The 24,329-nt window shown below is 44.0% G+C and overlaps 1 long non-coding RNA gene across 1 annotated transcript in view; it reads right to left on the reverse strand.

Moving 5' to 3' along the window:
- Positions 1 to 829: 829 nt before the first annotated feature.
- LOC307181458 overlaps positions 830 to 24,329 on the reverse strand; it is an 88,508-nt gene continuing 65,008 nt past the window's right edge. The window contains exon 3 of the long non-coding RNA XR_013826806.1: positions 830 to 901. This is a non-coding gene — a long non-coding RNA (uncharacterized lncRNA). The remainder of the gene's footprint in view (positions 902 to 24,329) is intronic.

A 24,329-nucleotide genomic window follows, 5' to 3' on the forward strand; every position in this document is an offset into this window, starting at 1 on the left:
GGAGAACCAATGAGAGACTAGCTGGAGGTGTCTGGACGGGCAAATTTAACTCTTATTTCCCACCAGGAAGAGGAATTAACCAAAGGCTCAGCGTGCCGTGCCGGAACCAGATTAGGGCCTGAAGCCATCCTACGGTGTTGCGGCCAGGTCACAAGAAAGCGAGTTGAAGAAAGGAGCTCAGGGGCACTGTAATTCACAAACCTGCAGAGTTATAAATGACAGCTATCGTCCAAAAATAGATTGAAGTAAGGCTGCCAAGAGGACTTGAAAGCGGGGCAGAATTGCAGGAAACCGATTTCAGGAGGTAGACTGGAATTGCATTGAAAGCATAGGAAAAGAGGCAGAACGTCCACAATGATGCACTTGGCCAAAAAGGGCGTATGCGTTTTTTCCTGAATATATTCAGGAAAAAACGCATACGCCCTTTTTGGCCAACCAAGCAAGCTTGCAAAGGAAATCTGCACTACAATGAAGTCTCACTTCCCCCCGGTCAAAAGGGCCATCTGAAAAAAGTGTAAAATCCAGAAAGTCAGGACAGGCCATGGAGAACTGGGAGCCTTGTTATGCTGATGGGCGGGATGTAAATTGCCAACAGACACTCGGGAGAAGTGTATGGTGTTTCCTGAAACATCTAAAATACAAAGCAACAGAGCCTGGGGCACTGCCACTTATGGTCCTATAGCTTAGGGAAATTAAAATCAAAAAGACACAGCCACCCCAAAGTTTGGGACGCCTCTGTTTACAAGAACCTCGTTTACAGTACAAGTTCAACATCGCAGAAAGTGAAAAATGGATAAAGAAGTTGTGGTATTTACTTACAAAGCAATATCACTCAGCAATGAAATCTATGTCATCAGGCCCTTAGCATCACAATGAGTGGATTCAGGTATGATGATTCTAACTGAAATAAGTCACACAGAAAAAGAAACATCGTAAGATATCAGTAATACACGGAATGTAAACTTGGCTACACAGGAACTGAATTACAGAACAGAACAGGGTCTCAAATTTAGAAAACCAACTTATGCTTGCTTAAGGGGAAAGGTGAGTTGGGGTGCTGCATAAAACCAGAGATTGAAATGAGCACAGATAAAGTTCCTTAAGTCAAATATGGAATAGACAAGAGCTACTCCTTGCTCAACGAAATGGACTCAACACCGCATATTAAACGCCTAAGAATGTACCTGACTAGTAAGTATCGTAAAACCTATGGATTGCTATGTCTCCAAAAGAGAATCAAGCATGTGTACAGGGGCATAAACGCAGCAGTGATAGGATTGGAGAGGTTCGGTGAGCAAATGAAGACCCTTTGAAGTCATATTGCATGGTACCCATTACACGGGTCTCAACTCTCCAGGTTTAAGGTATTCTTCCTTCAGCTAAAACATGCATGTGGAACCCAAGTATGATCAACCATGTGAACGGGAGACGTGTTCAAATATGTCTCAGTTTTCCTCCCCTGGTACTCGGGTGCAACATTCCAGACGCTTTACTAACGCTCTCCCGACTTGAAGAGTCAGTGCCTTTAACCTCCTGTTTGGCCCAGTTTGCAATTTCTGCGGAAAATGAACAGGAATAGCGAGAACCAATGAGAGACTAGCTGGAGGTGTCTGGACGGGCAAATTTAACTATCATTTCCCACCAGGAAGAGGAATTAACCAAAGGCTCAGCGTGCCGTGCAGGAACCAGATTAGGGCCTGAAGCCATCCTGCGGTGTTGCGGCCAGGTCACAAGAAAGCGAGTTGAAGAAAGGAGCTCAGGGGCACTGTAATTCACAAACCTGCAGAGTTATAAATGACAGCTATCGTCCAAAAATATACTGAAGTAAGGCTGCCAAGAGGACTTGAAAGCGGGGCAGAATTGCAGGAAACCGATTTCAGGAGGTAGACTGGAATTGCATTGAAAGCATAGGAAAAGAGGCAGAACGTCCACAATGATGCACTTGGCCAAAAAGGGCATATGCGTTTTTTCCTGAATATATTCAGGAAAAAACTCATACGCCCTTTTTGGCCAACCAAGCAAACTTGCAAAGGAAATCTGCACTACAATGAAGTCTCACTTCCCCACGGTCAAAAGGGCCATCTGAAAAAAGTGTAAAATCCAGAAAGGCAGCACAGGCCATGGAGAACTGGGAGCCTTGTTATGCTGATGGGCGGGATGTAAATTGCCAACAGACACTCAGGAGAAGTGTATGGTGTTTCCTGAAACATCTAAAAAACAAAGCAACAGAGTCTAGGGCACTTCCACTTATGGTCCTATAGCTTAGGGAAATTAAAATCAAAAAGACACAGCCACCCCAAAGTTTGGGACGCCTCTGTTTACAAGAACCTCGTTTACCGTACAAGTTCAATATCATAGAAAGTGAAAAATGGATAAAGAACTTGTGGTACTTACGTACAATGCAGTATCACTCAGCAATGAAATATATGTCATCAGGCCCGAAGCAGCATAATGAGTAGATTCAGGTACGATGATTCTAACTGAAATAAGTCACACAGAAAAAGAAACATCATAAGATATCAGTAATACACGGAATGTAAACTTGGCTACACAGGAACTGAATTCCAAAACAGAACAGGTTCTCAAATTTAAAATACCAACTTATGCTTGCTTAAGGGGAAAGGTGAGTTGGGTTGCTGCATAAAACCAGAGATTGAAATGAGCACAGATAAAGTTCCTTAAGCCAAATATGGAATAGACAAGAGCTACTCCTTGCTCAACGAAATGGACTCAACACCGCATATTAAACACCTAAGAATGTACCTGACTAGTAACTATCTTAAAACCTATGGATTGCTATGTCTCTGAAAGAGAATCAAGCATGTGTACAGGGGCATAAATGCAGCATGATAGGATTGGAGAGGTTCGGTGAGCAAATGAAGACCCTTTGAAGTCATATTGCATGGTACCCATTCCACGGGTTTCAACTACCCAGGTTTTAGGTATTCTTCCTTCAGCTAAAACATGCATGTGGAACCCAGAGTATGATCAACCATGTGATCGGGAGACGTGTTCCAATATGTCTCAGTTTTCCTCCCCTGGTACTCGGGTGCCACATTCCAGACGCTTTACTAACACTCTCCCCACATGGAGAGTCAGCGCCTTTAACCTCCTGTTTGGCCCAGTTTGCAATTTCTGCGGAAGATGAACAGGAATAGTGAGAACCAATGAGAGGCTAGCTGGAGGTGTCTGGACGGGCAAATTTAACTCTCATTTCCCACCAGGAAGAGGAAATAACCAAAAGCTCAGCATGCCGTACCGGAACCAGATTAGGGCCTGAAGCCATCCTGCGGTGTTGCGGCCAGCTCAAAAGAAAGCGAGTTGAAGAAAGGAGCTCAGGGGCACTGTAATTCACAAACCTGCAGAGTTATAAATGACAGCTATCGTCCAAAAATAGACTGAAGTAAGGCTGCCAAGAGGACTTGAAAGCGCGGCAGAATTGCAGGAAACCGATTTCAGGAGGTAGACTGGAATTGCATTGAAAGCATAGGAAAAGAGGCAGAACGTCCACAATGATGCACTTGGCCAAAAAGGGCGTATGCGTTTTTTCCTGAATATATTCAGGAAAAAACGCATACGCCCTTTTTGGCCAACCAAGCAAGCTTGCAAAGGAAATCTGCACTACAATGAAGTCTCACTTCCCCCCGGTCAAAAGGGCCATCTGAAAAAAGTGTAAAATCCAGAAAGGCAGGACAGGCCATGGAGAACTGGGAGCCTTGTTATGCTGAAGGGCGGGATGTAAATTGCCAACAACCACTCGGGAGAAGTGTATGGTGTTTCCTGAAACATCTAAAAAACAAAGCAACAGAGCCTAGGGCACTTCCACTTATGGTCCTATAGCTTAGGGAAGTTAAAATCAAAAACACACAGCCACCCCAAAGTTTGGGAAGCCTCTGTTTACAAGAACCTCGTTTACCGTACAAGATCAATATCACAGAAAGTGAAAAATGGATAAAGAACTAGTGGTACTTACGTACAATGCATTATCACTCAGCAATGAAATCTATGTCATCAGGCCCGTAGCAGCATAATGAGTGCATTCAGGTACGATGATTCTAACTGAAATAAGTCACACAGAAAAAGAAACATCATAAGATATCACTAATACACGGAATGTAAACTTGGCTACACAGGAACGGAATTACAGAACAGAACAGGGTCTCAAATTTAGAAAACCAACTTATGCTTGCTTAAGGGGAAAGGTGAGTTGGGGTGCTGCATAAAACCAGAGATCGAAATGAGCACAGATAAAGTTCCTTAAGCCAAATATGGAATAGACAAGAGCTACTCCTTGCTCAACGAAATGGACTCAACACCCCATATTAAACGCCTAAGAATGTACCTGACTAGTAAGTATCTTAAAACCTATGGATTGCTATGTCTCCGAAAGAGAATCAAGCATGTGTACAGGGACATAAACGCAGCAGTGATAGGACTGGAGAGGTTCGGTGAGCAAATGAAGACCCTTTGAAGTCATATTGCATGGTACCCATTCCACAGGTTTCAACTACCCAGGTTTAAGGTATTCTTCCTTCAGCTAAAACATGCATGTGGAACCTAGAGTATGATCAACCATGTGATCGGGAGACGTGTTCATATATGTCTCAGTTTTCCTCCCCTGGTACTCGGGTGCAACATTCCAGACGCTTTACTAACACTCTCCCCACTTGGAGAGTCAGTCCCTTTAACCTCCTGTTTGGCCCAGTTTGCAATTTCTGCGGAAGATGAACAGGAATAGCGAGAACCAATGAGAGGCTAGCTGGAGGTGTCTGGACGGGCAAATTTAACTCTCATTTCCTACCAGGAAGAGGAATTAACCAAAGGCTCAGCATGCCGGGCCGGAACCAGATTAGGGCCTGAAGCCCTCCTGCGGTGTTGCGGCCAGGTCACAAGAAAGCGAGTTGAAGAAAGGAGCTCAGGGGCACTGTAATTCACAAACCTGCAGAGTTATAAATGACAGCTATCGTCCAAAAATAGACTGAAGTAAGGCTGCCAAGAGGACTTGAAAGTGGGGCAGAATTGCAGGAAACCGATTTCAGGAGGTAGACTGGAATTGCATTGAAAGCATAGGAAAAGAGGCAGAACGTCCACAATGATGCACTTGGCCAAAAAGGGCGTATGCGTTTTTTCCTGAATATAATCAGGAAAAAACGCATACGCCCTTTTTGGCCAACCAAGCAAGCTTGCAAAGGAAATCTGCACTACAATGAAGTCTCACTTCCCCCCAGTCAAAAGGGCCATCTGAAAAAAGTGTAAAATCCAGAAAGGCAGGACAGGCCATGGAGAACTGGGAGCCTTGTTATGCTGATGGGCGGGATGTAAATTGCCAACAGACACTCGGGAGAAGTGTATGGTGTTTCCTGAAACATCTAAAAAACAAAGCAACAGAGCCTAGGGCACTGCCACTTATGGTCCTATAGCTTAGGGAAATTAAAATCAAAAAGACACAGCCACCCCAAAGTTTGGGACGCCTCTGTTTACAAGAACCTCATTTACAGTACAAGTTCAACATCGCAGAAAGTGAAAAATGGATAAAGAAGTTGTGGTATTTACTTACAAAGCAATATCACTCAGCAATGAAATCTATGTCATCAGGCCCTTAGCAGCACAATGAGTGGATTCAGGTATGATGATTCTAACTGAAATAAGTCACACAGAAAAAGAACCATCATAAGATATCAGTAATACACGGAATGTAAACTTGGCTACACAGGAACTGAATTACAGAACAGAACAGGGTCTCAAATTTAGAAAACCAACTTATGCTTGCTTAAGGGTAAAGGTGAGGTGGGGTGCTGCATAAAACCAGAGATTGAAATGAGCACAGATAAAGTTCCTTAAGTCAAATATGGAATAGACAAGAGCTACTCCTTGCTCAACGAAATGGACTCAACACCGCATATTAAACGCCTAAGAATGTACCTGACTAGTAAGTATCGTAAAACCTATGGATTGCTATGTCTCCAAAAGAGAATCAAGCATGTGTACAGGGGCATAAACGCAGCAGTGATAGGATTGGAGAGGTTCGGTGAGCAAATGAAGACCCTTTGAAGTCATATTGCATGGTACCCATTACACGGGTCTCAACTCTCCAGGTTTAAGGTATTCTTCCTTCAGCTAAAACATGCATGTGGAACCCAGAGTATGATCAACCATGTGAACGGGAGACGTGTTCAAATATGTCTCAGTTTTCGTACCCTGGTACTCGGGTGCAACATTCCAGACGCTTTACTAACAGTCTCCCCACTTGGAGAGTCAGCGCCTTTAACCTCCTGTTTGGCACAGTTTGCAATTTCTGCGGAAGATGAACAGGAATAGCGAGAACCAATGAGAGGCTAGCTGGAGGTGTCTGGACGGGCAAATTTAACTCTCATTTCCCACCAGGAAGAGGAAATAACCAAAGGCTCAGCGTGCCGTACCGGAACCAGATTAGGGCCTGAAGCCATCCTGCGGTGTTGCGGCCAGGTCACAAGAAAGCAAGTTGAAGAAAGGAGCTCAGGGGCACTGTAATTCACAAACCTGCAGAGTTATAAATGACAGCTATCGTCCAAAAATATACTGAAGTAAGGCTGCCAAGAGGACTTGAAAGCGGGGCAGAATTGCAGGAAACCGATTTCAGGAGGTAGACTGGAATTGCATTGAAAGCATAGGAAAAGAGGCAGAACGTCCACAATGATGCACTTGGCCAAAAAGGGCGTATGCGTTTTTTCCTGAATATATTCAGGAAAAAACGCATACGCCCTTTTTGGCCAACCAAGCAAGCTTGCAAAGGAAATCTGCACTACAATGAAGTCTCACTTCCCCCCGGTCAAAAGGGCCATCTGAAAAAAGTGTAAAATCCAGAAAGGCAGGACAGGCCATGGAGAACTGGGAGCCTTGTTATGCTGATGGGCGGGATGTAAATTGCCAACAGACACTAGGGAGAAGTGTATGGTGTTTCCTGAAACATCTAAAAAACAAAGCAACAGAGACTAGGGCACTGCCACTTATGGTCCTATAGCTTAGGGAAATTAAAATCAAAAAGACACAGCCACCCCAAAGTTTGGGACGCCTCTGTTTACAAGAACCTCGTTTACCGTACTAGTTCAATATCACAGAAAGTGAAAAATGGATAAAGAACTTGTGGTACTTACGTACAATGCAGTATCACTCAGCAATGAAATCTATGTCATCAGGCCCGTAGCAGGATAATGAGTGGATTCAGGTACGATGATTCTAACTGAAATAAGTCACACAGAAAAAGAAACATCATAAGATATCACTAATACACGGAATTAAACTTGGCTACACAGGAACTGCATTCCAAAACAGAACAGGGTCTCAAATTTAGAAAACCAACTTATGCTTGCTTAAGGGGAAAGGTGAGTTGGGGTGCTGCATAAAACCAGAGATTGAAATGAGCACATATAAAGTTCCTTAAGCCAAATATGGAATAGACAAGAGCTACTCGTTGCTCAACGAAATGGACTCAACACCGCATATTAAACGCCTAAGAATGTACCTGACTAGTAAGTATCTTAAAACCTATGGATTGCTATGTCTCCGAAAGAGAATCAAGCATGTGTACAGGGGCATAAACGCAGCAGTGATAGGATTGGATATGTTCGGTGAGCAAATGAAGACCCTTTGAAGTCATATTGCATGGTACCCATTCCACGGGTTTCAACTACCCAGGTTTTAGGTATTCTTCCTTCAGCTAAAACATGCATGTGGAACCCAGAGTATGATCAACCATGTGATCGGGAGACGTGTTCAAATATGTCTCAGTTTTCCTCCCCTGGTACTCGGGTGCAACATTCCAGACGCTTTACTAACACTCTCCCCACTTGGAGAGTCAGCGCCTTTAACCTCCTGTTTGGCACAGTTTGCAATTTCTGCGGAAGATGAACAGGAATAGCGAGAACCAATGAGAGGCTAGCTGGAGGTGTCTGGACGGGCAAATTTAACTCTCATTTCCCAACAGGAAGAGGAAATAACCAAAGGCTCAGCGTGCCGTACCGGAACCAGATTAGGGCCTGAAGCCATCCTGCGGTGTTGCGGCCAGCTCAAAAGAAAGCGAGTTGAAGAAAGGAGCTCAGGGGCACTGTAATTCACAAACGTGCAGAGTTATAAATGACAGCTATCGTCCAAAAATAGACTGAAGTAAGGCTGCCAAGAGGACTTGAAAGCGGGGCAGAATTGCAGGAAACCGATTTCAGGAGGTAGACTGGAATTGCATTGAAAGCATAGGAAAAGAGACAGAACGTCCACAATGATGCACTTGGCCAAAAAGGGCGTATGCGTTTTTTCCTGAATATATTCAGGAAAAAACGCATACGCCCTTTTTGGCCAACCAAGCAAGCTTGCAAAGGAAATCTGCACTACAATGAAGTCTCACTTCCCCCCGGTCAAAAGGGCCATCTGAAACAAGTGTAAAATCCAGAAAGGCAGGACAGGCCATGGAGAACTGGGAGCCTTGTTATGCTGATGGGCGGGATGTAAATTGCCAACAACCACTCGGGAGAAGTGTATGGTGTTTCCTGAAACATCTAAAAAACAAAGCAACAGAACCTAGGGCACTTCCACTTATGGTCCTATAGCTTAGGGAAATTAAAATCAAAAAGACACAGCCACCCCAAAGTTTGGAACGGCTCTGTTTACAAGAACCTCGTTTACAGTACAAGTTCAACATCGCAGAAAGTGAAAAATGGATAAAGAAGTTTTGGTATTTACTTACAAAGCAATATCACTCAGCAATGAAATCTGTGTCATCAGGCCCTTAGCAGCACAATGAGTGGATTCAGGTATGATGATTCTAACTGAAATAAGTCACACAGAAAAAGAAACATCATAAGATATCAGTAATACACGGAATGTAAACTTGGCTACACAGGAACTGAATTACAGAACAGAACAGGGTCTCAAATTTAGAAAACCAACTTATTCTTGCTTAAGGGTAAAGGTGAGTTGGGGTGCTGCATAAAACCAGAGATTGAAATGAGCACAGATAAAGTTCCTTAAGCCAAATATGGAATAGACAAGAGCTACTCCTTGCTCAACGAAATGGACTCAACACCCCATATTAAACGCCTAAGAATGTACCTGACTAGTAAGTATCTTAAAACCTATGGATTGCTATGTCTCCGAAAGAGAATCAAGCATGTGTACAGGGGCATAAACGCAGCAGTGATAGGATTGGAGAGGTTCCGTGATCAAATGAAGACCCTTTGAAGTCATATTGCATGGTACCCATTCCACAGGTTTCAACTACCCAGGTTTAAGGTATTCTTCCTTCAGCTATAACATGCATGTGGAACCTAGAGTATGATCAACCATGTGATCGGGAGACGTGTTCAAATATGTCTCAGTTTTCCTCCCCTGGTACTCGGGTGCAACATTCCAGACGCTTTACTAACACTCTCCCCACTTGGAGAGTCAGTCCCTTTAACCTCCTGTTTGGCCCAGTTTGCAATTTCTGCGGAAGATGAACAGGAATAGCGAGAACCAATGAGAGGCTAGCTGGAGGTGTCTGGACGGGCAAATTTAACTCTCATTTCCCACCAGGAAGAGGAATTAACCAAAGGCTCAGCATGCCGGGCGGGAACCAGATTAGGGCCTGAAGCCATCCTGCGTTGTTGCGGCCAGGTCACAAGAAAACGAGTTGAAGAAAGGAGCTCAGGGGCACTGTAATTCACAAACCTGCAGAGTTATAAATGACAGCTATCGTCCAAAAATAGACTGAAGTAAGGCTGCCAAGAGGACTTGAAAGCGGGGCAGAATTGCAGGAAACCGATTTCAGGAGGTAGACTGGAATTGCATTGAAAGCATAGGAAAAGAGGCAGAACGTCCACAATGATGCACTTGGCCAAAAAGGGCGTATGCGTTTTTTCCTGAATATAATCAGGAAAAAACGCATACGCCCTTTTTGGCCAACCAAGCAAGCTTGCAAAGGAAATCTGCACTACAATGAAGTCTCACTTCCCCCCGGTCAAAAGGGCCATCTGAAAAAAGTGTAAAATCCAGAAAGGCAACAGGCCATTGAGAACTGGGAGCCTTGTTATGCTGATGGGCGGGATGTAAATTGCCAACAGACACTCGGGAGAAGTGTATGGTGTTTCCTGAAACATCTAAAAAACAAAGCAACAGAGCCTAGGGCACTTCCACTTATGGTCCTATAGCTTAGGCAAATTAAAATCAAAAAGACACAGCCACCCCAAAGTTTGGAACGGCTCTGTTTACAAGAACCTCGTTTACAGTACAAGTTCAACATCGCAGAAAGTGAAAAATGGATAAAGAACTTGTGGTACTTACGTACAATGCAGTATCACTCAGCAATGAAATCTATGTCATCAGGCCCGTAGCAGCATAATGAGTAGATTCAGGTAAAATGATTCTAACTGAAATAAGTCACACAGAAAAAGAAACATCATAAGATATCAGTAATACACGGAATGTAAACTTGGCTACACAGGAACTGAATTCCAAAACAGAACAGGTTCTCAAATTTAGAAAACCAACTTATGCTTGCTTAAGGGGAAAGGTGAGTTGGGTTGTTGCATAAAACCAGAGATTGAAATGAACACAGATAAAGTTCCTTAAGCCAAATATGGAATAGACAAGAGCTACTCCTTGCTCAATGAAATGGACTCAACACCGCATATTAAACGCCTAAGAATGTACCTGACTAGTAAGTATCTTAAAACCTATGGATTGCTATGTCTCCGAAAGAGAATCAAGCATGTGTACAGGGGCATAAACGCAGCAGTGATAGGATTGGAGAGGTTCGGTGAGCAAATGAAGACCCTTTGAAGTCATATTGCATGGTACCCATTCCACGGGTTTCAAATACCCAGGTTTTAGGTATTCTTCCTTCAGCTAAAACATGCATGTGGAACCCAGAGTATGATCAACCATGTGATCGCGAGACGTGTTCAAATATGTCTCAGTTTTCCTCCCCTGGTACTCGGGTGCAACATTCCAGACGCTTTACTAACACTCTCCCCACTTGGAGAGTCAACGCATTTAACCTCCTGTTTGGCCCAGTTTGCAATTTCTGCGGAAGATGAACAGGAATAGCGAGAACCAATGAGAGGCTAGCTGGAGGTGTCTGGACGGGCAAATTTAACTCTCATTTACAACCAGGAAGAGGAAATAACCAAAGGCTCAACGTGCCGTACCGGAGCCAGATTAGGGCCTGAAGCCATCCTGTGGTGTTGTGGCCAGCTCAAAAGAAAGCGAGTTGAAGAAAGGAGCTCAGGGGCACTGTAATTCACAAACCTGCAGAGTTATAAATGACAGCTATCGTCCAAAAATAGACTGAAGTAAGGCTGCCAAGAGGACTTGAAAGCGGGGCAGAATTGCAGGAAACCGATTTCAGGAGGTAGACTGGAATTGCATTGAAAGCATAGGAAAAGAGGCAGAACGTCCACAATGATGCACTTGGCCAAAAAGGGCGTATGCGTTTTTTCCTGAATATATTCAGGAAAAAACGCATACGCCCTTTTGGCCAAACAAGCAAGCTTGCAAAGGAAATCTGCACTACAATGAAGTCTCACTTCCCCCCGGTCAAAAGGGCCATCTGAAAAAAGTGTAAAATCCAGAAAGGCAGGACAGGCCATGGAGAACTGGGAGCCTTGTTATGCTGATGGGCGGGATGTAAATTGCCAACAACCACTCGGGAGAAGTGTATGGTGTTTCCTGAAACATCTAAAAAACAAAGCAACAGAACCTAGGGCACTTCCACTTATGGTCCTATAGCTTAGGGAAATTAAAATCAAAAAGACACAGCCACCCCAAAGTTTGGAACGGCTCTGTTTACAAGAACCTCATTTACAGTACAAGTTCAACATCGCAGAAAGTGAAAAATGGATAAAGAAGTTGTGGTATTTACTTACAAAGCAATATCACTCAGCAATGAAATCTGTGTCATCAGGCCCTTAGCAGCACAATGAGTGGATTCAGGTATGATGATTCTAACTGAAATAAGTCACACAGAAAAAGAAACATCATAAGATATCAGTAATACATGGAATGTAAACTTGGCTACACAGGAACTGAATTACAGAACAGAACAGGGTCTCAAATTTAGAAAACCAACTTATGCTTGCTTAAGGGTAAAGGTGAGGTGGGGTGCTGCATAAAACCAGAGATTGAAATGAGCACAGATAAAGTTCCTTAAGTCAAATATGGAATAGACAAGAGCTACTCCTTGCTCAACGAAATGGACTCAACACCGCATATTAAACGCCTAAGAATGTACCTGACTAGTAAGTATCGTAAAACCTATGGATTGCTATGTCTCCAAAAGAGAATCAAGCATGTGTACAGGGGCATAAACGCAGCAGTGATAGGATTGGAGAGGTTCGGTGAGCAAATGAAGACCCTTTGAAGTCATATTGCATGGTACCCATTACACGGGTCTCAACTCTCCTGGTTTAAGGTATTCTTCCTTCAGCTAAAACATGCATGTGGAACCCAAGTATGATCAACCATGTGAACGGGAGACGTGTTCAAATATGTCTCAGTTGTCCTCCCCTGGTACTCGGGTGCAACATTCCAGACGCTTTACTAACACTCTCCCCACTTGGAGAGTCAGCGCCTTTAACCTCCTGTTTGGCCCAGTTTGCAATTTCTGAGGAAGATGAACAGGAATAGCGAGAACCAATGAGAGGCTACCTGGAGGTGTCTGGACGGACAAATTTAACTCTCATTTCCCACCAGGAAGAGGAAATAACCAAAGGCTCAGCGTGCCGTACCAGAGCCAGATTAGGGCCTGAAGCCATCCTGCGGTGTTGCGGCCAGCTCAAAAGAAAGCGAGTTGAAGAAAGGAGCTCAGGGGCACTGTAATTCACAAACCTGCAGAGTTATAAATGACAGCTATCGTCCAAAAATAGACTGAAGTAAGACTGCCAAGAGGACTTGAAAGCGGGGCAGAATTGCAGGAAACCGATTTCAGGAGGTAGACTGGAATTGCATTGAAAGCATAGGAAAAGAGGCAGAACGTCCACAATGATGCACTTGGCCAAAAAGGGCGTATGCGTTTTTTCCTGAATATATTCAGGAAAAAACGCATACGCCCTTTTTGGCCAACCAAGCAAGCTTGCAAAGGAAATCTGCACTACAATGAAGTCTCACTTCCCCCCGGTCAAAAGGGCCATCTGAAAAAAGTGTAAAATCCAGAAAGGCAGGACAGGCCATGGAGAACTGGGAGCCTTGTTATGCTGATGGGCGGGATGTAAATTGCCAACAACCACTCGGGAGAAGTGTATGGTGTTTCCTGAAACATCTAAAAAACAAAGCAACAGAACCTAGGGCACTTCCACTTATGGTCCTATAGCTTAGGGAAATTAAAATCAAAAAGACACAGCCACCCCAAAGTTTGGAACGGCTCTGTTTACAAGAACCTCATTTACAGTACAAGTTCAACATCGCAGAAAGTGAAAAATGGATAAAGAAGTTGTGGTATTTACTTACAAAGCAATATCACTCAGCAATGAAATCTGTGTCATCAGGCCCTTAGCAGCACAATGAGTGGATTCAGGTATGATGATTCTAACTGAAATAAGTCACACAGAAAAAGAAACATCATAAGATATCAGTAATACATGGAATGTAAACTTGGCTACACAGGAACTGAATTACAGAACAGAACAGGGTCTCAAATTTAGAAAACCAACTTATGCTTGCTTAAGGGTAAAGGTGAGGTGGGGTGCTGCATAAAACCAGAGATTGAAATGAGCACAGATAAAGTTCCTTAAGTCAAATATGGAATAGACAAGAGCTACTCCTTGCTCAACGAAATGGACTCAACACCGCATATTAAACGCCTAAGAATGTACCTGACTAGTAAGTATCGTAAAACCTATGGATTGCTATGTCTCCAAAAGAGAATCAAGCATGTGTACAGGGGCATAAACGCAGCAGTGATAGGATTGGAGAGGTTCGGTGAGCAAATGAAGACCCTTTGAAGTCATATTGCATGGTACCCATTACACGGGTCTCAACTCTCCTGGTTTAAGGTATTCTTCCTTCAGCTAAAACATGCATGTGGAACCCAAGTATGATCAACCATGTGAACGGGAGACGTGTTCAAATATGTCTCAGTTGTCCTCCCCTGGTACTCGGGTGCAACATTCCAGACGCTTTACTAACACTCTCCCCACTTGGAGAGTCAGCGCCTTTAACCTCCTGTTTGGCCCAGTTTGCAATTTCTGAGGAAGATGAACAGGAATAGCGAGAACCAATGAGAGGCTACCTGGAGGTGTCTGGACGGACAAATTTAACTCTCATTTCCCACCAGGAAGAGGAAATAACCAAAGGCTCAGCGTGCCGTACCAGAGCCAGATTAGGGCCTGAAGCCATCCTGCGGTGTTGCGGCCAGCTCAAAAGAAAGCGAGTTGAAGAAAGGAGCTCAGGGGCACTGTAATTCACAAACCTGCAGAGTTATAAATGACAGCTATCGTCCAAAAATAGACTGAAGTAAGGCTGCCAAGAGGACTTGAAAGCGGGGCAGAATTGCAGGAAACCGATTTCAGGAGGTAGACTGGAATTGCATTGAAAGCATAGGAAAAGAGGCAGAACGTCCACAATGATGCACTTGGCCAAAAAGGGCGTATGCGTTTTTTCCTGAATATATTCAGGAAAAAACGCATACGCCCTTTTTGGCCAACCAAGCAAGCTTGCAAAGGAAATCTGCACTACAATGAAGTCTCACTTCCCCCCGGTCAAAAGGGCCATCTGAAAAAAGTGTAAAATCCAGAAAGGCAGGACAGTCCATGGAGAACTGGGAGCCTTGTTATGCTGATGGGCGGGATGTAAATTGCCAACAACCACTCGGGAGAAGTGTATGGTGTTTCCTGAAACATCTAAAACACAAAGCAACAGAGCCTAGGGCACTGCCACTTATGGTCCTATAGCTTAGGGAAATTAAAATCAAAAAGACACAGCCACCCCAAAGTTTGGGACACCTCTGTTTACAAGAACCTCGTTTACAGTACAAGTTCAACATCGCAGAAAGTGAAAAATGGATAAAGAAGTTCTGGTATTTACTTACAAAGCAATATCACTCAGCAATGAAATCTGTGTCATCAGGCCCTTAGCAGCACAATGAGTGGATTCAGGTATGATGATTCTAACTGAAATAAGTCACACAGAAATAGAAACATCATAAGATATCAGTAATACACGGAATGTAAACTTGGCTACACAGGAACTGAATTACAGAACAGAACAGGGTCTCAAATTTCGAAAACCAACTTATGCTTGCTTAAGGGGAAAGGTGAGTTGGGGTGCTGCATAAAACCAGAGATTGAAATGAGCACAGATAAAGTTCCTTAAGCCAAATATGGAATAGACAAGAGCTACTCCTTGCTCAACGAAATGGACTCAACACCGCATATTAAACGCCTAAGAATGTACCTGACTAGTAAGTATCGTAAAACCTATGGATTGCTATGTCTCCAAAAGAGAATCAAGCATGTGTACAGGGGCATAAACGCAGCAGTGATAGGATTGGAGAGGTTCGGTGAGCAAATGAAGACCCTTTGAAGTCATATTGCATGGTACCCATTACACGGGTCTCAACTCTCCTGGTTTAAGGTATTCTTCCTTCAGCTAAAACATGCATGTGGAACCCAAGTATGATCAACCATGTGAACGGGAGACGTGTTCAAATATGTCTCAGTTTTCCTCCCCTGGTACTCGGGTGCAACATTCCAGACGCTTTACTAACACTCTCCCCACTTGGAGAGTCAGCGCCTTTAACCTCCTGTTTGGCCCAGTTTGCAATTTCTGAGGAAGATGAACAGGAATAGCGAGAACCAATGAGAGGCTACCTGGAGGTGTCTGGACGGGCAAATTTAACTCTCATTTCCCACCAGGAAGAGGAAATAACCAAAGGCTCAGCGTGCCGTACCAGAGCCAGATTAGGGCCTGAAGCCATCCTGCGGTGTTGCGGCCAGCTCAAAAGAAAGCGAGTTGAAGAAAGGAGCTCAGGGGCACTGTAATTCACAAACCTGCAGAGTTATAAATGACAGCTATCGTCCAAAAATAGACTGAAGTAAGGCTGCCAAGAGGACTTGAAAGCGGGGCAGAATTGCAGGAAACCGATTTCAGGAGGTAGACTGGAATTGCATTGAAAGCATAGGAAAAGAGGCAGAACGTCCACAATGATGCACTTGGCCAAAAAGGGCGTATGCGTTTTTTCCTGAATATATTCAGGAAAAAACGCATACGCCCTTTTTGGCCAACCAAGCAAGCTTGCAAAGGAAATCTGCACTACAATGAAGTCTCACTTCCCCCCGGTCAAAAGGGCCATCTGAAAAAAGTGTAAAATCCAGAAAGGCAGGACAGGCCATGGAGAACTGGGAGCCTTGTTATGCTGATGGGCGGGATGTAAATTGCCAACAACCACTCGGGAGAAGTGTATGGTGTTTCCTGAAACATCTAAAAAACAAAGCAACAGAACCTAGGGCACTTCCACTTATGGTCCTATAGCTTAGGGAATTCAAAATCAAAAAGACACAGCCACCCCAAAGTTTGGAACGGCTCTGTTTACAAGAACCTCGTTTACAGTACAAGTTCAACATCGCAGAAAGTGAAAAATGGATAAAGAAGTTGTGGTATTTACTTACAAAGCAATATCACTCAGCAATGAAATCTGTGTCATCAGGCCCTTAGCAGCACAATGAGTGGATTCAGGTATGATGATTCTAACTGAAGTAAGTCACACAGAAAAAGAAACATCATAAGATATCAGTAATACACGGAATGTAAACTTGGCTACACAGGAACTGAATTACAGAACAGAACAGGGTCTCAAATTTAGAAAACCAACTTATGCTTGCTTAAGGGTAAAGGTGAGTTGGGGTGCTGCATAAAACCAGAGATTGAAATGAGCACAGATAAAGTTCCTTAAGCCAAATATGGAATAGACAAGAGCTAGTCCTTGCTCAACGAAATGGACTCAACACCGCATATTAAACGCCTAAGAATGTACCTGACTAGTAAGTATCTTAAAACCTATGGATTGCTATGTTTCCGAAAGAGAATCAAGCATGTGTACAGGGGCATAAACGCAGCAGTGATAGGATTGGAGAGGTTCGGTGAGCAAATGAAGACCCTTTGAAGTCATATTGCATGGTACCCATTCCACGGGTTTCAACTACCCAGGTTTAAGGTATTCTTCCTTCAGCTAAAACATGCATGTGGAACCTAGAGTATGATCAACCATGTGATCGGGAGACGTGTTCAAATATGTCTCAGTTTTCCTCCCCTGGTACTCGGGTGCAACATTCCAGACGCTTTACTAACACTCTCCCCACTTGGAGAGTCAGCGCCTTTAACCTCCTGTTTGGCCCAGTTTGCAATTTCTGCAGAAGATGAACAGGAATAGCGAGAACCAATGAGAGGCTAGCTGGAGGTGTCTGGACGGGCAAATTTAACTCTCATTTCCCACCAGGAAGAGGAATTAACCAAAGGCTGAGCGTGCCGTACCGGAACAAGAATAGGGCCTGAAGCCATCCTGCGGTGTTGCGGCCAGGTCACAAGAAAGCGAGTTGAAGAAAGGAGCTCAGCGGCACTGAAATTCACAAACCTGCAGAGCTATAAATGACAGCTATCGTCCAAAAATATACTGAAGTAAGGCTGCCAAGAGGACTTAAAAGCGGGGCAGAATTGCAGGAAACCGATTTCAGGAGGTAGACTGGAATTGCATTGCAAGCATAGGAAAAGAGGCAGAACGTCCACAATGATGCACTTGGCCAAAAAGGGCGTATGCGTTTTTTCCTGAATATATTCAGGAAAAAACGCATACGCCCTTTTTGGCCAACCAAGCAAGCTTGCAAAGGAAATCTGCACTACAATGAAGTCTCACTTCTCCCCAGTCAAAAGGGCCATCTGAAAAAAGTGTAAAATCCAGAAAGGCAGGACAGGCCATGGAGAACTGGGAGCCTTGTTATGCTGATGGGCGGGATGTAAATTGCCAACAACCACTCGGGAGAAGTGTATGGTGTTTCCTGAAACATCTAAAAAACAAAGCAACAGAACCTAGGGCACTTCCACTTATGGTCCTATAGCTTAGGGAAATTAAAATCAAAAAGACACAGCCACCCCAAAGTTTGGAACGGCTCTGTTTACAAGAACCTCGTTTACAGTACAAGTTCAACATCGCAGAAAGTGAAAAATGGATAAAGAAGTTGTGGTATTTACTTACAAAGCAATATCACTCAGCAATGAAATCTGTGTCATCAGGCCCTTAGCAGCACAATGAAGGGATTCAGGTATGATGATTCTAACTGAAGTAAGTCACACAGAAAAAGAAACATCATAAGATATCAGTAATACACGGAATGTAAACTTGGCTACACAGGAACTGAATTACAGAACAGAACAGGGACTCAAATTTAGAAAACCAACTTATGCTTGCTTAAGGGTAAAGGTGAGTTGGGGTGCTGCATAAAACCAGAGATTGAAATGAGCACAGATAAAGTTCCTTAAGCCAAATATGGAATAGACAAGAGCTACTCCTTGCTCAACGAAATGGACTCAACACCGCATATTAAACGCCTAAGAATGTACCTGACTAGTAAGTATCGTAAAACCTATGGATTGCTATGTCTCCAAAAGAGAATCAAGCGTCTGTACAGGGGCATAAACGCAGCAGTGATAGGATTGGAGAGGTTCGGTGAGCAAAGGAAGACCCTTTGAAGTCATATTGCATGGTACCCATTCCACGGGTCTCAACTCTCCAGGTTTAAGGTATTCTTCCTTCAGCTAAAACATGCATGTGGAACCCAAGTATGATCAACCATGTGAACGGGAGACGTGTTCAAATATGTCTCAGTTTTCCTCCCCTGGTACTCGGGTGCAACATTCCAGACGCTTTACTAACACTCTCCCGACTTGGAGAGTCAGTCCCTTTAACCTCCTGTTTGGCCCAGTTTGCAATTTCTGCGGAAGATGAACAGGAATAGCGAGAACCAATGAGAGACTAGCTGGAGGTGTCTGAACGGGCATATTTAACTCTCATTTCCCACCAGGAAGAGGAATTAACCAAAGGCTCAGCATGCCGGGCCAAAACCAGATTAGGGCCTGAAGCCATCCTGCGGTGTTGCGGCCAGGTCACAAGAAAGCGAGTTGAAGAAAGGAGCTCAGCGGCACTGTAATTCACAAACCTGCAGAGTTATAAATGACAGCTATCGTCCAAAAATAGACTGAAGTAAGGCTGCCAAGAGGACTTGAAAGCGGGGCAGAATTGCAGGAAACCGATTTCAGGAGGCAGACTGGAATTGCATTGAAAGCATAGGAAAAGAGGCAGAACGTCCACAATGATGCACTTGGCCAAAAAGGGCGTATGCGTTTTTTCCTGAATATATTCAGGAAAAAACGCATACGCCCTTTTTGGCCAACCAAGCAAGCTTGCAAAGGAAATCTGCACTACAATGAAGTCTCACTTCCCCCCGGTCAAAAGGGCCATCTGAAAAAAGTGTAAAATCCAGAAAGGCAACAGGCCATTGAGAACTGGGAGCCTTGTTATGCTGATGGGCGGGGTGTAAATTGCCAACAGACACTCGGGAGAAGTGTATGGTGTTTCCTGAAACATCTAAAAAACAAAGCAACAGAGCCTAGGGCACTTCCACTTATGGTCCTATAGCTTAGGGAAATTAAAATCAAAAAGACACAGCCACCCCAAAGTTTGGAACGGCTCTGTTTACAAGAACCTCGTTTACAGTACAAGTTCAACATCGCAGAAAGTGAAAAATGGATAAAGAACTTGTGGTACTTACGTACAATGCAGTATAACTCAGCAATGAAATCTATGTCATCAGGCCCGTAGCAGCATAATGAGTAGATTCAGGTACGATGATTCTAACTGAAATAAGTCACACAGAAAAAGAAACATCATAAGATATCAGTAATACACGGAATGTAAACTTGGCTACACAGGAACTGAATTACAGAACAGAACAGGGTCTCAAATTTAGAAAACCAACTTATTCTTGCTTAAGGGTAAAGGTGAGTTGGGGTGCTGCATAAAACCAGAGATTGAAATGAGCACAGATAAAGTTCCTTAAGCCAAATATGGAATAGACAAGAGCTACTCCTTGCTCAACGAAATGGACTCAACACCCCATATTAAACGCCTAAGAATGTACCTGACTAGTAAGTATCTTAAAACCTATGGATTGCTATGTCTCCGAAAGAGAATCAAGCATGTGTACAGGGGCATAAACGCAGCAGTGATAGGATTGGAGAGGTTCGGTGAGCAAATGAAGACCCTTTGAAGTCATATTGCATGGTACCCATTCCACGGGTTTCAACTACCCAGGTTTAAGGTATTCTTCCTTCAGCTAAAACATGCATATGGAACCTAGAGTATGATCAACCATGTGATCGGGAGACGTGTTCAAATATGTCTCAGTTTTCCTCCCTGGTACTCGGGTGCAACATTCCAGACGCTTTACTAACACTCTCCCCACTTGGAGAGTCAGTCCCTTTAACCTCCTGTTTGGCCCAGTTTGCAATTTCTGCGGAAGATGAACAGGAATAGCGAGAACCAATGAGAGGCTAGCTGGAGGTGTCTGGACGGGCAAATTTAACTCTCATTTCCCACCAGGAAGAGGAATTAACCAAAGGCTCAGCGTGCCGGGCAGGAACCAGATTAGGGCCTGAAGCCATCCTGCGGTGTTGCGGCCAGGTCACAAGAAAGCGAGTTGAAGAAAGGAGCTCAGGGGCACTGTAATTCAGAAACCTGCAGAGTTATAAATGACAGCTATCGTCCAAAAGTAGACTGAAGTAAGGCTGCCAAGAGGACTTGAAAGCGGGGCAGAATTGCAGGAAACCGATTTCAGGAGGTAGACTGGAATTGCATTGCAAGCATAGGAAAAGAGGCAGAACGTCCACAATGATGCACTTGGCCAAAAAGGACGTATGCGTTTTTTCCTGAATATATTCAGGAAAAAACGCATACGCCCTTTTTGGCCAACCAAGCAAGCTTGCAAAGGAAATCTGCACTACAATGAAGTCTCACTTCCCCCCGGTCAAAAGGGCCATCTGAAAAAAGTGTAAAATCCAGAAAGTCAGGACAGGCCATGGAGAACTGGGAGCCTTGTTATGCTGATGGGCGGGATGTAAATTGCCAACAGACACTTGGGAGAAGTGTATGGTGTTTCCTGAAACATCTAAAAAACAAAGCAACAGAGCCTAGGGCACTTCCACTTATGGTCCTATAGCTTAGGGAAATTAAAATCAAAAAGACACAGCCACCCCAAAGTTTGGGACGCCTCTGTTTACAAGAACCTCGTTTACAGTACAAGTTCAACATCGCAGAAAGTGAAAAATGGATAAAGAAGTTGTGGTATTCACTTACAAAGCAATATCACTCAGCAATGAAATCTATGTCATCAGGCCCTTAGCAGCACAATGAGTGGATTCAGGTATGATGATTCTAACTGAAATAAGTCACACAGAAAAAGAAACATCATAAGATATCAGTAATACACGGAATGGAAACTTGGCTACACAGGAACTGAATTACAGAACAGAACAGGGTCTCACATTTAGAAAAACAACTTATGCTTGCTTAAGGGGAAAGGTGAGTTGGGGTGCTGCATAAAACCAGAGATTGAAATGAGCACAGATAAAGTTCCTTAAGCCAAATATGGAATAGACAAGAGCTACTCCTTGCTCAACGAAATGGACTCAACACCGCATATTAAACGCCTAAGAATGTACCTGACTAGTAAGTATCTTAAAACCTATGGATTGCTATGTCTCCGAAAGAGAATCAAGCATGTGTACAGGGGCATAAACGCAGCAGTGATAGGATTGGAGAGGTTCGGTGAGCAAATGAAGACCCTTTGAAGTCATATTGCATGGTACCCATTCCACGGGTTTCAACTACCCAGGTTTTAGGTATTCTTCCTTCAGCTAAAACATGCATGTGGAACCCAGAGTATGATCAACCATGTGAACGGGAGATGTGTTCAAATATGTCTCACTTTTCCTCCCCTGGTACTCGGGTGCAACATTCCAGACGCTTTACTAACACTCTCCCCACTTGGAGAGTCAGCGCCTTTAACCTCCTGTTTGGCCCAGTTTGCAATTTCTGCGGAAGATGAACAGGAATAGCGAGAACCAATGAGAGACTAGTTGGAGGTGTGTGGCCGGGCAAATTTAACTCTCATTTCCCACCAGGAAGAGGAATTAACCAAAGGCTGAGCGTGCCGTACCGGAACAAGAATAGGGCCTGAAGCCATCCTGCGGTGTTGCGGCCAGGTCACAAGAAAGCGAGTTGAAGAAAGGAGCTCAGGGGCACTGTAATTCACAAACCTGCAGAGTTATAAATGACAGCTATCGTCCAAAAATAGACTGAAATGAGGCTGCCAAGAGGACTTGAAAGCGGGGCAGAATTGCAGGAAACCGATTTCAGGAGGTAGACTGGAATTGCATTGAAAGCATAGGAAAAGAGGCAGAACGTCCACAATGATGCACTTGGCCAAAAAGGGCGTATGCGTTTTTTCCTGAATATATTCAGGAAAAAACGCATACGCCCTTTTTGGCCAACCAAGCAAGCTTGCAAAGGAAATCTGCACTACAATGAAGTCTCACTTCCCCCTGGTCAAAAGGGCCATCTGAAAAAAGTGTAAAATCCAGAAAGGCAGGACAGGCCATGGAGAACTGGGAGCCTTGTTATGCTGATGGGCGGGATGTAAATTGCCAACAACCACTCGGGAGAAGTGTATGGTGTTTCCTGAAACATCTAAAAAACAAAGCAACAGAGCCTAGGGCACTGCCACTTATGGTCCTATAGCTTAGGGAAATTAAAATCAAAAAGACACAGCCACCCCAAAGTTTGGGACGCCTCCGTTTACCAGAACCTCGTTTACCGTACAAGTTCAATATCACAGAAAGTGAAAAATGGATAAAGAACTTGTGGTACTTACGTACAATGCAGTATCACTCAGCAATGAAATCTATGTCATCAGGCCCGTAGCAGCATAATGAGTGGATTCAGGTACGATGATTCTAACTGAAATAAGTCACACAGAAAAAGAAATATCATAAGATATCACTAATACACGGAATGGAAACTTGGCTACACAGGAAATGAATTACAGAACAGAACAGGGTCTCAAATTTAGAAAACCAACTTATGCTTGCTTAAGAGGAAAGGTGAGTTGGGGTGCTGCATAATACCGGAGATTGAAATGAGCACAGATAAAGTTCCTTAAGCCAAATATGGAATAGACAAGAGCTACTCCTTGCTCAACGAAATGGACTCAACACACCATATTAAACGCCTAAGAATGTACCTGACTAGTAAGTATCTTAAAACCTATGGATTGCTACGTCTCCGAAAGAGAACCAAGCATGTGTACAGGGGCATAAACGCAGCAGTGATAGGATTGGAGAGGTTCGGTGAGCAAATGAAGACCCTTTGAAGTCATATTGCATGGTACCCATTCCACAGGTTTCAACTACCCAAGTTTAAGGTATTCTTCCTTCAGCTAAAACATGCATGTGGAACCTAGAGTATGATCAACCATGTGATCGGGAGACGTGTTCAAATATGTCTCAGTTTTCGTACCCTGGTACTCGGGTGCAAGATTCCAGACGCTTTACTAACACTCTCCCGACTTGGAGAGTCAGTCCCTTTAACCTCCTGTTTGGCCCAGTTTGCAATTTCTGCGGAAGATGAACAGGAATAGCGAGAACCAATGAGAGGCTACCTGGAGGTGTCTGGACGGGCAAATTTAACTCTCATTTCCCACCAGGAAGAGGAATTAACCAAAGGCTCAGCGTGCCGTGCCGGAACCAGATTAGGGCCTGAAGCCATTCTGCGGTGTTGCGGCCAGCACAAAAGAAAGTGAGTTGAAGAAAGGAGCTCAGGGGCACTGTAATTCACAAACCTGCAGAGTTATAAATGACAGCTATCGTCCAAAAATAGACTGAAGTAAGGTTGCTAAGAGGACTTGAAAGCGGGGCAGAATTGCAGGAAACCGATTTCAGGAGGTAGACTGGAATTGCATTGAAAGCATAGGAAAAGAGGCAGAACGTCCACAATGATGCACTTGGCCAAAAAGGGCGTATGCGTTTTTTCCTGAATATATTCAGGAAAAAACGCATACGCCCTTTTTGGCCAACCAAGCAAGCTTGCAAAGGAAATCTGCACTACAATGAAGTCTCACTTCCCCCCGGTCAAAAGGGCCATCTGAAAAAAGTGTAAAATCCAGAAAGGCAGGACAGTCCATGGAGAACTGGGAGCCTTGTTATGCTGATGGGCGGGATGTAAATTGCCAACAACCACTCCGGAGAAGTGTATGGTGTTTCCTGAAACATCTAAAACACAA

The sequence above is a fragment of the Stenella coeruleoalba genome (assembly GCF_951394435.1).
Source record: "Stenella coeruleoalba genome assembly, contig: scaffold_224, whole genome shotgun sequence".
In the NCBI taxonomy this organism is placed as follows: domain Eukaryota; kingdom Metazoa; phylum Chordata; class Mammalia; order Artiodactyla; family Delphinidae; genus Stenella; species Stenella coeruleoalba.